Source organism: Dermochelys coriacea, chromosome 19 (assembly GCF_009764565.3).
Source record: "Dermochelys coriacea isolate rDerCor1 chromosome 19, rDerCor1.pri.v4, whole genome shotgun sequence".
Taxonomy (NCBI): domain Eukaryota; kingdom Metazoa; phylum Chordata; order Testudines; family Dermochelyidae; genus Dermochelys; species Dermochelys coriacea.
Window position 1 is genome coordinate 10933291 of NC_050086.2, and position 14021 is coordinate 10947311.

The following is a 14021-nucleotide window of genomic DNA, read 5'->3' on the forward strand; positions in this document are numbered from 1 at the left end:
AGACTTCCCTGAAGCTAGATCCACACTCATTTGAAGGTTTGCCCAATCAGGTAACTACCCTGTAGATGTATGAACAACAGTAAACACAGCGGGCCCACCTCAATCACCAAATCCAGATGTTGATAAGAGGGATCCTGTGGCACTATGAAAGAGAGGCAGAGCTGAAGGAGTAGGTTTAGGAAAACATGGGGTAAGGAGAAGCCTTGGAGACCCTAAAAATGTTGATCTGCTCTGAGAAACTTAAACGCAGTTTTAACAGAAAAGTGACTCCAGAAGTAGCATTGTGCCGATTGTCTTTCAAGGCCTCCCTATCTAGTTTGCTCAGTTTACAAGTGAGTTTTTCTTTTTTTAAAGCTGCCAGCCCTGCAAACCCACCATGGAATCTGAAAACCAAGCTGTTCTTTTTTCTGGCATGCATCACCACACCACCACTCATTGCTTTCAAGGGGATTGCACAGGTGTAAGTCAGAATTTGGGTCTTCATTTGGGACTTAGTTATCAGTTCTGATGACGATGAGCAAACCAGAAAAGAATCCAGCTCACTCTCCCATAGCTGGGTTGGCACTACATGGTTAATAGGAATTGAACTGTGCGTCACTAAAGCAAGCCGATATGACCCAATACAAACAGGAAAATCTGTTGAATGAAAAGCTGGCCCTTCTAGACAGCCACTTTTCAGAGAAGAACTCTGTTTTCATTCATTTAACTGAGAAGCAAGTTTTAAACAAAAATGGTCATCTGTATGAGACTTTATTGGTCCTTGACTAAGCATACACACAGAACTCAGACATTTAAATAAAATTTTAGAATAGTAGTGACAAAAGAAAGTCAATATAGTACAATTAAAACAATTGTCACAGATGTTTAAGTCTCAGAATACAGAACTACTGACACTAATTATCTTCAGAAAATAAAGCTCAACAGCAGAAAGTTTCAGCTCTTGGCATGTACAGGTACACCAAAAAAAAAAAAAGATCAGCTACTTAAATACTGGAAGCTCTTTGCTGTTGCAGCTGCAGGGGAAATAGGTGGATTAGACGTAGTGAAACATTCACTTGAGCTCTTGACTTTTTTTATTTATTTATTTATTATTAAAAGGTTGACTAATTTTGGCAAGGACCCATGGTTACTAGCGACTCTGCTGCATAGAGCTGCTAGCTTCAAATAGTCTTGAAGGTAAAGTTTAGATTATTCAGATAATCCAGAAGTATCATTTTGGATCCTCAGATATTACAGGTTTCAGAGTAGCAGCCGTGTTAGTCTGTATTCGCAAAAAGAAAAGGAGTACCCGTGGCACCTTAGAGACTAACAAATTTATTAGAGCATAAGCTTTCGTGAGCTACAGCTCACTTACATGGGAAAAGGATGGATCAGGGGACTGGTAACAAGATACAATCTTTCATCTTTAGGTCTTTGATTCCCATTTGGCCCAGATCTAGATCTTGTATCATTAGCATCTGAAAGCTATTAAATGAGTATGTCACAACCCTTTCCCAGTAGATGAGAGTCCACGGCACAATTACCACCTCATTCAGCATCTTTGGCAATCTCAGGAGACAGACCAATGACTGGTCTGGGCCAGGGAGACAATTACTCTTTGAGCCCAAGAGCAGGTCTCTCCAGATCGGGATTGAGATGCATTACTTGGGCATGAGGGCAGCATGGAGGAAGCTTGCTCTGTCATTTTCCATGAAGAACCAGAGTTACGGATAAAATGTAAGATGGCTCCGGGGCTCTTAATCTAACATTTTCTAACATCACTAAATTGACTTTAAATACATGGTTTTCCAGTCAACACATTTTCAATTGGCTTTCTGAATAACTGCTGCATTCCTAGCTGTGTCATATATTACCCCAAAAATGCATCAAAGTCTCACGGCATTGCTACATGAATGCCTCCCCAAAGCGACAAGCCAATTTCTGCAAATGGTGCACCTCTGGTAAGGCAGGCACCACTCACTACCTCATTCCAAAATTGAGTCAGTGCTAATAGGAATAGCAGGTTTTCTTCCCCTCCTGCATGCTACCCTCCGCTAGCCACCAGAGGAGGCGTGTTTGTTACCATAATAAAACATTCACTGGGCCCTTATGAAGCCTCAAATCTCACATTGGTATATTTTCATCACATAGCAGAACATTGTAATTGGTGTAAGCAGTTTTTGAATTGATTTATTCCTGAAGTCGAAGCACGTTTTGAGCCTCTTTTTCTGCGAACTGTTATACCTCATTTGCAACTGAGCCCAATAAACCTTCTCACCTGTCCTTAAATATACGTTACTCTTTCTAGCAGAGTTCCTAAACTATATTTTATTAGTGAAACAAAGAAGCAGCTCTAACCCTTTTCTGAATAGCTCAACTGCTCTTTCAGTTTCAACTCATGCCTAGATAACTATATCACAGCAGAGGGTCTCCACCCTTCCGCCACACTTGGGGAATACTAGAAAGATAAGTCTTTTCTTAATTATTAAATGTAAATAGCTCATTAAATATAATCCAATTACTTTAATTGTAAGAAAAGAAAGTAATTATAATATGTTTGGGTATTCTTGCCTGAAATGATTTAATATCTTAAATTAATCTTTCCAGCATTAATATTTTAAGTTAACCTTTGACATTAGAAAATTTGAGGGAGTTGATGCCTTAAATGTTATTTTATGAATATCTGTGGGGATTTCAGTCACAAGCAATTTTAGAGGAAAGAGATCATGATTTCTACATGGAGTCAAAATAAGATGTAGATCCCTTGCAATTACAAAAGTAACAGGATATGGTGTTTGAGGCAATAAAACATGTTTTACTGCCTCAGAGAAGTCAAAAGTCAGAGATGGAAAAGAACTGTAAAGGGAGCCATTCAAAAACCCAGCATTTTGCTACTCTGCAGTAGTGCCCCGATCCTGCAAACATGCACATGCTTATGTTTACTGCTGCAAGTAGTCCCACTGAATCTTTCTCCAGGCTAACAGTACACACTGGGTAGGGGGCTCCAATTGGGTAAGTTTACAACTTGAACCAGGCCAGTAAATAACAGGGGTTCCATCACCTCCCTTGGGAGACTATTCTCTAAGTGAAAATCTCCCCCCAGCAGGGAGTTCTAGCTTAGGTTTTATACCAGCACCCAGCCCAAACTGTCCTTTGTTTATTCTCATTCCTACTCCTATCCATTGCACCATGCCAGGCCATTCTTCCCTCACCTTGGTGTTCACACTTTTCTGATGCTCAATCCTTAATACCTGGTCAAGCTTTGTTTTGTTCTTTCTTCATCTACAGGAGGGCTAAGTAGTTATCAACCTCACTGATTTATATACTAGAACAGTATCTTCAGAATGAGGGATAAGTGGAGTTAGTCACCCCACACTCACCCCACCGTGACTGCTAGTTTAAAATAATAAAATGCACGGTACATGAGCTCCTTAAGATCAAAAGCTTGTCTCTCTTACCAACAGAAGTTGGTCCAATAAAAGATATTGCCTCCCCGACCTTCCCTCTCAAATACACTGGGCACATTTAGGTTAGATCACAATCATAAGGAGACTTTTCTATTCAGACACCCAAAGATTTAGAAAGCAATAAATTAGTAATAGGTTTGGCAGAATTCAATTTTTATTTTTTATTTGTAATTTTGACAGATACCTATGTTTATTTTTAAGCATTTTTAAATGTAGCCATTTAAATTTTTACAGTTGCAGGAAACTGGGGGTCAGACAGTTATTTAATAACAGTGGACATTGGAATTTAAAAGTTTTATAACTGTAACAAATTGTTTACATCACATGTCAAGTAAATATCCTTAAACCAGCCTCTAATAAGTTGTCAAGCAGCATTTTTCTTACTTTGCCTATCTGTAAATTTCGATGATCATCCATGGAAATATTTCTTCATGGGTTTGTGTGTGGTGTACGGTGAAACTGATATTTATTGCAGGTTTCAGAGTAGTAGCCATGTTAGTCTGTATTCGCAAAAAGAAAAGGAGTACTTGTGGCACCTTAGAGACTAACAAATTTATTAGAGCATAAGCTTTCGTGAGCTACAGCTCACTTCATCGGATGCATCTCTTTAGCAGCCAGAAGAGAACGCTAGAAGGAACCAGGATTTAACCCCTTTTCCACCAGACAACAACAGTGCCTTCAGACCTTGTATGATTCAGCAGCAGCCAGATTGAGGCCTACATAAAAAAGTTCACTCAAGTCAAAATCCAAGACAAAGCAGTTTGTAGTTTTCACATGATTTTGCAAGTCCGGTTGAGTAGCCTCTAACTCAACCTTTCCAACTACAAACTGCCTCATCTTCCCTTGAGTAAAGAGCACACCTTTTTCTGTAGTGCAGGCAAGGCCTGAGGTAGGACAGAGCAGTCCCCTGGTTAAACTGCTGACAGGGTATTCTCAATGAAGAGACCTTGATTCTGAAATTCACTGTCTCCCTTGGTCTTCCAGAGACCAGATTTAATGGACTTTAGAGCACGCTAGCAAACCCCAATTGTTTTAACCAGGCTTTCTAGGTTTGGGAAGATAGGCAAGTGTTGATTAGGATTCAGTGGCAGATGACTGTGGAATCATCTGCAGGCAATGGGGCAATTTTTTTGTTTTGTTTTAACTGTAATTTAATTTTTGCATGTGCTGAAACTGTCAATTCAGACACTTAAGATATTTAAATAAAGCACAGCCCTCTGCCCTGAGTTCTGCATCATTAAAAAAATAGTTCAGACTCTCAAGGCGTAAAGTGTTTGAAACCATGATTTCACAGAACTGATATTTTCACGAGGAAGAGAGAATAGATTGTATTAAGGTTGTTATTGATCCAAGTCTTTAGCTACAAGATGCTCACCACACGTTCCAGCATCTAAAGCTGCTTTATGAAAACCTTTCGTGTAAAGCCAGACCCTAGAAGCGACGTCCTTGACACAAGACTGAATTCTCAATAGAGATCAAAATACAACTTTGTACGAACTGGTTGATTATGTGTTTTATAATTTAGCCTCTAAAGGGGAAGTGGTCAGTTATTTTATGATGTCCAAGACAGAAGATAAAGCTGTTTTTATAGTTACAGCGTCTTCCTCCAACAGAGGCTCAGACCAGATGCTGCTGGTATTGAGGGGACAGGATTTGGGGGCGGGGGTGTATTTCTCTCTTCTATTTGCAGCTGTAAGACCAAAGGCATAAGAATGTGGATTTTCCCTTACTGTGCACAAAAGCAGGGTGTATGCAAAGGGGACTCTCACTTCTGCTCTGGCAGTGCCAGCAACTCACAACACTATTTGCTAGTCTTGGGGCAGTCATGAAACTTTCACCCATTCAGTCAACCTGGGTTGCCATTTCCCCTCCCTACCAATTAAGTCCTATTTTTTGCACTCCATGCATGAATTGCAGCTATACCATTCCATCAGACATTGTGTCTGATGGCGTCCTCTGAATGCCACTTAAAGCCTCCCAACGAAGAGCTGGTTGAAAGCAAAGCATCACTCATTCCTCCAAGCAAAAGAAAAGAATTTAGCTACACAGACACTTGAAGCAAGACTCTAAAAAGGAAGAAAAAAGAAAAAAGGAAGGCACTGAAAGAGGAAACATGAGAAATGAAACATACTCTGTCCCATTCCGGTAATATAACAGGCCAACAAATGCTTAGCAAAGCTACACAGCATATGAACAATTAATGTAAACCTGCTGTGAAAAAAAGGGACATCAACTCACTGGCTGTCACAAACCGAACGATTATTCCTATTAGAAATTCTAAACAGTCCAGTCATAGAGAAGCCAGGACCAGAATACTATTGTGTTTTTCCACTACATAGTATCTTAATAGGATAGGAAGGGGGCAGGGAATACTGTTCTCCCTCCAGCACGTCTTCTATCTAGGTACTCAAAGCATGCTCACCTAAGTCACTTTCACCAATGAAGCCTTCTCTAGCCATCACAAAAAGGCACAGCTCATCATTCCCATAACAATCTTTCTTTACAAAGGAAGGTAAGAACCAATAATCCAGCTCTACAGAAGGGGAAACTGGGGCACAGAACAGTTAAGTGACTTGTCTAAATCATATGGAATGTTAGTGGCTGAGCTGCACACAGAATGTTGGTTCCAGGCCTATGTCCTAACCATCTGTCCTGAAATAAGGACATTTCCACCACATGTCCCTTTTTTCCTGTACGAATTAAGATCTTCATTTCATGAAGGAATTGTTCAAACAGATACACTGCAATCCAGCAGGGAAATAACATGTTTGACCACACTAAATCAGCCCTTTTCAAGAAGAAAAGTATCTACCTATATTAAACAGCACAAAATACAAGGAAAAGAGCAACTATAGGTAAATGTTTTCCAATGTAAACCAAATAAAGTAGAGCTCATTTATATTCTTACAGCAACTTTAAGAATTGATTCATTTTAGCAAGAAACACCCTTATACATGTTCCATCCCATTCTCTATTGTGTGCTATCTCGAAGAGCGATGGTGGATAACCTTCAAAATAACAGGTCACACATGATCTCAGAACAACAGTCTTGTAGGTGGCTTCAGGGCAGATCTCATACACAGAAGGGGCAGAACAATGGAGGCCTTCAATAATGAAGCAATCATTTATAAGCACCTTATATCTGTTTATCTCCAAGAGCTTTACAATGCTATGTAAGTCACTACTAATCTTGAACACAGGTTCAAGGATTTTGGGTTAAAAATAAGACTGCACAGAACAGCAGGAAGGACTGCACAGAATTCCTGAGAGGAATGGTATAGGTTACACCCCATCTTATTTGCAGAAGCAGCAATACAAGTGGAGATGGAGGGTGTAGCACAATCACCCAGGCCACCCGAGTGGAGAATTAACTAATCACTTGGATCTGTGATATCATTGAATATGCTCAGGTACAGTCAATCAGAAAGCAGGGATAACAGACTAACAAGCAGAAAAAAAATTGTCAAGAAGAGCAAAAAATTCTGAGAATCAATGTCAATTGTCTGCTCTCTCTGTCCTCCAGGACTCACTGCACCCAACCCTAAAGCATCCTCTTCCTGTAAGGGCATGCACCAGGCCTCCTCTGAAAATGGAGGAGATGCTATCAACCAGGGAGAGAAGGTCCAGGTCACCTGGAGATGTCAAAGCCAAGTTAGAAGTACCTTCCAGACCAGGGGGAGTCTATGTGCGGGAAGTGTGGCCTAGTGCAGAGAATACTGGACTGGGCTCAGTAGACCCGAAGTCTATTCCTGGATTTTGCACTGACAACCTGGGAAACTCACTCCACTGCCCTGTGCCTCAGTTTCTCCATTTGTAAAAAAGACGATGATATCCTTTGTAAAGCACTTTGAGATCTATTGATGAGAAGCACTATATACAAAGACCTAGGTGTTATTAGGTTCATCTTGCATATCTGCAAACACCAGTTTCTGCTATCTGCCCTAAAATTAGCAAAGACTCCAGAATCTCTTCTAGAAAAAACCCCCCACAGCAAATTCCTCGGTTAGGACATGCACAGGGAAAGTCTGTTCTCCCATGCCTCAATCAATGGTATTATTATACCGGAAAGCTTCACTACAATTTCAGGAATTAGAGGGGGGACCTTGGGACTATATTTTAGCTTTATTACTACAAATGTGAGTTTTGCATTTGAGTGTGATTAACACTATGTGCAGCCTATGGACTGTGCGCCTGAACAAAACACAACCCAAGCTCATATTTCAGCTTTTCTGGGAGGAGGAAAAAGGGAAGAGTGTGATCTTTCACTCTCCACTCCTCTTCTTCCCACCCCCACCCCCAGCAGTGAAAAAACTAGAAAGCTCCCAAAGAAATAAAAATCTTGCCTAAGTCTGGGTGAGGTCATCACCCTGTAAACATCTAGACAAAGCCCTTATAAGCCTCCCCTATATGCTAGGATATGTAGGAGACTCGATATAGCCACTCCCCCAAAAAAAGAAAATACAGTATGCATTTTTTTTTTCTTTAGCACGCAGAGTTGCAGTGAGAGGAAGTGAACTTCAGCAGGATAGTTCTGTTCTGAGCACTCATTTGATTATGAACCATCAACAGTTCTTACACACAACTTTTACTATTCAGTTTTCACCTGTCTAGGCACTTATAATGTACAAGTCACTGATCCTGCAAATATTTATTATTAGGCATGGTATTGCTCACAGTACCAAGCACTATTAAAAACAAAGGTATTGCTCAAAGTACAGTAGTAAGCATCATGCCCTAAGCACCTACTCTACTGGAGAACAGTTGCATTTTGTTCATATAACTAAAGACTTAAGGCAATGAAGGGGCCAAAGACTTATAGATGTTATGTGCAAAGAACAACATCATCAGGCCTTTGGTGCGTCATGCTATTCTCCCGCCACCATTCCCGCCCCCTAGTCAGACTTGCTACTTGAGAGACAAGCTACAGATTTTACTTCTAGTTTTTCTACTGTATGTTTTGCACACCTAGAGCATTCTTACAGGCACTACACAAGACAAAAAATAAATGCTGAGCCTTTCGCCAAAGCATTTCTTTGGCCATTTTTAGCCCTCAAGAAAATCTTCACTTTTTTGCAATAAGAGATATTGGACTTTTGGACTTCACAAGTCCAATATCTCTTACATACAGAGACACCAGAAAGTGTAAAAACTTTAACCTGAACCATGCAAACAAGAGACAGGAAAACACGTCTAAGATCTTTCTAGTCCATTCACTTTCTGGTCTGTACAGGACTGTTCCTCACCGAGTGTTGCATTGTATTTTGCTCAGTTCTCAGTATCTGTTACGTCTAATTAAAAACACAAAAGAAACCTTAGTTTGAAAGAATAATATACTAAATTGAGTCCAAAAGGCCTATCTGAAAAGGGTACTAGAATAATTAAAGTCAAGCCTTTTATGTTGTAAATCTGCCTATTGTACAAGAAGCTGTCAGTCAAAAACTTACCTAACTTTTGTGGCAGGACTAACCCCAATCGATCTCCCCCGTTTTTCCTCCCTGGGATTTGGGTGAGGGGTCAGCAGAGCTGGACTCACCAACATAACTGGATTTAAACAGTGCAAACTTCAGAAGACTTAACCTACTCACCCACACCACACCACACCACACATTTACCTAAGCTTTGAATGAATGAATTCCATCTAAACCAAGCCCTGAAGAATCAGTCACATTTAAAATATGCCAGAAACATGGTTTGGTATTTATACATAAGGTTTTTTTAAAGAATTTGTCAACAAATGAATCATTGATCACAAGAAGTGTTCTGAACTGTAAGCTTAAAAATTCATCTATTTTTGTTCATCTATTTGATATGCAATACAATTCCTAGTGAAGTTGGTATAAAATTCTGCTTAACAGAATGTTATTAGTTACTCATTCCTACAATCTCCAATAGTGACAGCTCTGTATTTCTCAACAGTTCCATGTCTCTTTCCTTACTAAGGGCATGTCTACAGTAGAAACTTAAATTGACTTAAATTTATAGTGTAAAGTCAACACACAGCCTCCGTAGTAATTAAGTCGGCTGTGCATGTCCACACCACACTCCTTGTGACGCTGGAGTGCGTCTTCACTAGCTTGCATCACTGTAGGCAGCAGTGCACTGTGGGTAGCTATCCCATAATACAACTCACCAGTCACTAGTTTCTTTTATTTTTAAATGTAGCATTCCAGATAAAGTAGTGCATTTTGTATCAGTTCTACTGCCTATTGCAGAGGTGCGAAAACTACAGCCCGGGGGCCACATCTGACCCTTCAGACACTTTAATCTGACCCTCGAGCTCCCGGCAGGGTTCAGAGCTTACCCCACTCAGTGCATGCTGTGACTCCGCACAGCTCGTGGAAGCAGCAGCATGTCCCCGCTCCGGCTCCTACATGTAGCGGCAGCCAGGGGGCTCCGCACGCTGCCCCTGCCCCAAACGCTGCCTCTGCAGCTCCTATTGGCCAGGAACTGCGGCCAATGGGAGGTGCAGAAGCGGCGCCTGCGGACAGAGCAGTGTGCAGAGCTGCCTGGCCGTGCCTCCACGCAGGAGCTGGAGGAGGGGACATGTTGCTGCTTCTGGGAGTTGCTTGAAGTAAGTGCTATCCGAAGCCTGCACCCCATACTCCCTCCCATGCCCCAGCCCAAAGCCCCCTCCCACACTCTGAACTCTTATTTCTGGCCCCACCCCAGTGCCTGCACCGTCAGCTGGAGCCCTCAACCCCCTCCCACCCCCCAACCCCCAATTTTGTGAGCATTCATGGCCCTCCATACAATTTCCAAACCAAAATGTGGCCCTCGGGCCAAAAGGTTTGCCCACCTCTGGCCTACAGCCTTCCTTACTCCAGCTGTCTTCAATTCTTATTCTCTCATCTCTTTCCATTATTATGGGTTGTATTGTACACACTTCTGTAAATCAGGGCTTGAAAAGTTCACCAGAAATCTACTAGGCAATACCAGAATGAAAGGCTGGTGGAGGTCCACCAGCCTGGTAAATGGACAATACAGCTTTCCCAAACAGCAGCTGAGTTGTTGGTTTCACTGCTATTCACAGGGTTCTAAAGAAAAATAGTGTAACCAAGCACGGTCTTGTTAATTTTACTCTGCAACTGCTTGGAAAGAGTATGGCCAGCAGCAGAAGTACTAGAACCATCTGTTTGCAAACTCAGGAAGTGGACAATAAAAATGTTAACCTTCCAAGGATGAACTGAATGTCATCTTCTTGGAACTCTCATCCATTCAGTATGACACACTGTCCCCATCAAGCGTTGGCTGGGCTACATATTGAGGCTGAAGATCCTGCTACAGCTTTGGCTTAGAGGGTCTTATAGCCCAAGTAGTAGGGGCTCATGTTTTAAGATCCAGAGGTCAATCACTGCTGCTGACAACCCACCTAGGGGAGCAGCATTACAAGTGATGATTTGCATGATGATTTGAACTGGGTGTCAGAGTAGCAGCCGTGTTAGTCTGTATTCGCAAAAAGAAAAGGAGTACTTGTGGCACCTTAGAGACTAACAAATTTATTAGAGCATAAGCTTTCGTGAGCTACAGCTCACTTCATCGGTGGACTTCTTGTGAAGCTTGGGAGCAGCTTCCCCAAACCAAGGTTTTCTTCTTTTTTTTTCTTTTAAGTTAAAAATATAAAAGCATCAATTCTGCAGCTGTGTCTGGCCTACCTTCACCAGCCAGATACAGCTTTGAACTTACTCATGAGTCAGTGAATGGATTTTCAAAAGTCATGCTATTGTCATCTATTTTTAAAATTTGTAATATTATGTAAGTCTGTAAAAGATTTTAGCAATACATTTTTACAAGAGGCCTGATATAAAGTTTAACCAAAATATAAGACAAAAACCCACACAAGAGTCAAAATAAAAGAAATCGATACAGAAAAATCTACTGAACAGTAAGTCACAACAATGGACATTTTCATTCCTGTGGCTTCTAATAGCAACCAGCTCTGCAGCCATATAGAACTGGTGCAAGAAAGTCATGGCTATTTTCCTTCCTCATTTGACAATCAGTTTGCGTAGGGATGCACTCTGTTCTCCATAAAGCAATACAACTTGTCTCAGTTCTATTGCAATGGGGCACCCTCATTTTCTGCTGGTCTCCCATATTTTTCCCCACTTTCAACTTTTCCTTCTCACAGGACTGCCCACTCTTCTGGGTGCTTTACAATGAAAGGATCACCAGGGGCTTTAAAAACTATAGCCCCATCTACACCAGGAATGTTTTTTAAGAGCTTCCCACCATTGACAGTACTAGTTCTGCTCCACTCATGTTTGCAGTGTTGAATGCCTTAAAGAAAACAGGCTGCCAACATTTTTACCACCACATTGATCAGACCTGCTCTTAAGAGTTATACAACATGATGTTAAGAATGCCAATTGCCCCATCCGCGCTAGGACTTCCAGTGTTGCTAACACAGAGGGACATTGAATCAGTATTGGCACCCATGAAAACTTTTAGAAAAATTTCTCTATTGTAGACGGGGCCTTTAGGCCAAACTGTGACTGGTATGAGGAACTGTTGTAACTGACGCGCTCCAAAAGGTTAAATGACTGTTCATATCCTGAAGCAGCAGCTTTAGGGCAGGCCTACATACTAATTCACAACCACCTGAAGAATATCCCCAGGAACTAAACTGTGTGGATGTTACAGCTAGGTCAGTTGATCAAACTACCCCACCATATTCAGCAGCATCCTCCTAAGCCTTCTCTCGTAGAGGCCCTTAGGAATCAGTATTGAAGAAGATATTTTCCACCATGCATTACAGCAAACCCAGGGTCACACCCCAATCTGTTTCAAGCAGTAGGTGCATATCACACAGTACACCGCTAATTGAGAGTATATTTGTACACATTCACACACCCACACATATATGTGTGATAGGGAAAGAGGGGAAAAGAATCAATTCTTCCACCACCAAAATGCAGCCACCTCTGGGGTGAGAAGGCAGCAGTCAGGCAGATAACCGTGTCATACCAATCCTCCACAACTCCACTCACAAAAAAACTTGCACCAACAAAAACAGCCAGCTGCACCCACAGGCCAACTTTTCACACACGCAAGCAGGCACAGTCACAGGTTTTGCGGGCACCTTTAAGGGGGCCTCTTTGAAAACCCAGCAGCCCAGCATAGCACAAGCCTGCAAAGACAAAAATAATGATCTTCCCCCCCCCCCCAAAAAACAAAACCCCAAATCCGCTCCCAGGCCTTCTCTCTACTTTAAGGTGCTCTATAAAACCCAGCACCCCGTTATCTAAGCCCTTCCCATGCAAGTCAGATCTACACAGCAGGGACCCTCATGGGCTTCAGGGGGGTCCTCCGCTCTTTGCCCTTCTCCGGTTAGAGGGGAAGGCAGCAAAGCCCTTTAGAAGCCTGGTCGCTGGGCGCCCCCCCATACACACACCCGCGCCCCCAGCACAGGGGCGCGCCCCGCCCCACAGGGGCCACGGCAGCTAGCCACGAATTTGGCAGCCACGATTCGGGAGACTCTGTGAAAGCGTCGCCCCAAGGCGGGGGTGGGGGGGGGGGAAGCAGCCAGGCTCCCCCGCCCCCAGCGGGCAGGCCGGGGGAAGGGGCCCTGGGGAGGCTCCGGCCGGGCAGCGGCACCGGGAGCTCACTATGTGGCAGGAAGCAGGACCCGCCCCACCCGCGCGGCTCCGTATCTGGCAGGGGCCTGGCTGCTGCTCTCAGGCAACAGGGCCAGCGCGGGAGACGGTCGTCGCTGCCGACGCGCCCGCTCACTCACCCCGCTAGGCGGCCTCGCTTTCTCCGCCGGCTCCCTCCACTCACCACCACCGGGGCGGGCAGCCCCTACCGTCCGTCCGCCATTCCACACCTCCCCCCTCCCTGCCCTGACTGAAACTCGCCCCGCCTCCCCGGCCGCCGGTCCGCGGCCCAATTGGCTCCTCACCTCGGCCCTTCGGCAGCTGATTGGCTTCCCCGCCGCGCCCGTCAAACTTGCTACGCAACTTGCGTACGCTCCCAACGCGGCGCAAGGACCCCACCCAAGCAAGCCCCACAAAGAGAGTCAACAAGGTGGAACGTGCCATATGAGCGCTGGGGGGGGAGACACACACACACCATTGGATTAAACTGAACAAGATTTCCTGGAGGTCAATCAAATGTTTTGAATTAATACGGTACTTTAAAGATATTTCACGGTGATTAAGAGCAGTCGGAGAAGATTGTGCTTCCCGATTATTTTGCGAAACGCTTGGCCGGCCCCTTCCTGGACTCCGCCTCCTCTGACTGCACTTGGTCTTTGCCCTTCTTCTCTATGGTGTGATGCCCTCCAAGGAAAGTTCCACTTGTGGAAGGGGGGGGGGGTGTGCACAGCGGCATGACTGGACCATTTGAGAAACAGAAAAGGGGGGAGGGAACGAGGAGATTCCAGCAGGGGGCAGGAACGTGCAGAGGGGTGGGAGAGGGCAGAGGAGGGAGGGCTGGCAGGGGCGGGCAGTAGTGTAGCAATGGGTAAACTGAGGCCACATCTCACTGGGGGAAGATGTAGCTTTTTTCACACTACACCACCGATGGAGGGGCGGGACAGGGACAGACAGAGGATAGCAAAGGCTGGGAATGGCTGCC

At 43.7% G+C, this 14021-nt stretch overlaps 1 protein-coding gene across 2 annotated transcripts in view; it reads right to left on the reverse strand.

Annotated features, from left to right (window-relative positions):
* The window catches only part of WASF2 (WASP family member 2), a 40379-nt gene extending 27045 nt beyond the window's left edge, over positions 1-13334 (reverse strand). Inside the window, exons 1-2 of one of the 2 annotated variants that reach the window (XM_043506107.1) lie at positions 13180-13302; positions 12526-12573 (exon numbers count right to left, since the gene is read on the reverse strand). The gene's annotated coding sequence lies outside the window, so the exon portion shown is untranslated. Of the gene's footprint in view, positions 1-12525; positions 12574-13179 lie in introns of both variants that reach the window. The other variant, XM_038377723.2, reaches the window with a different exon arrangement.
* Between the last annotated feature and the right edge of the window lie 687 nt (positions 13335-14021).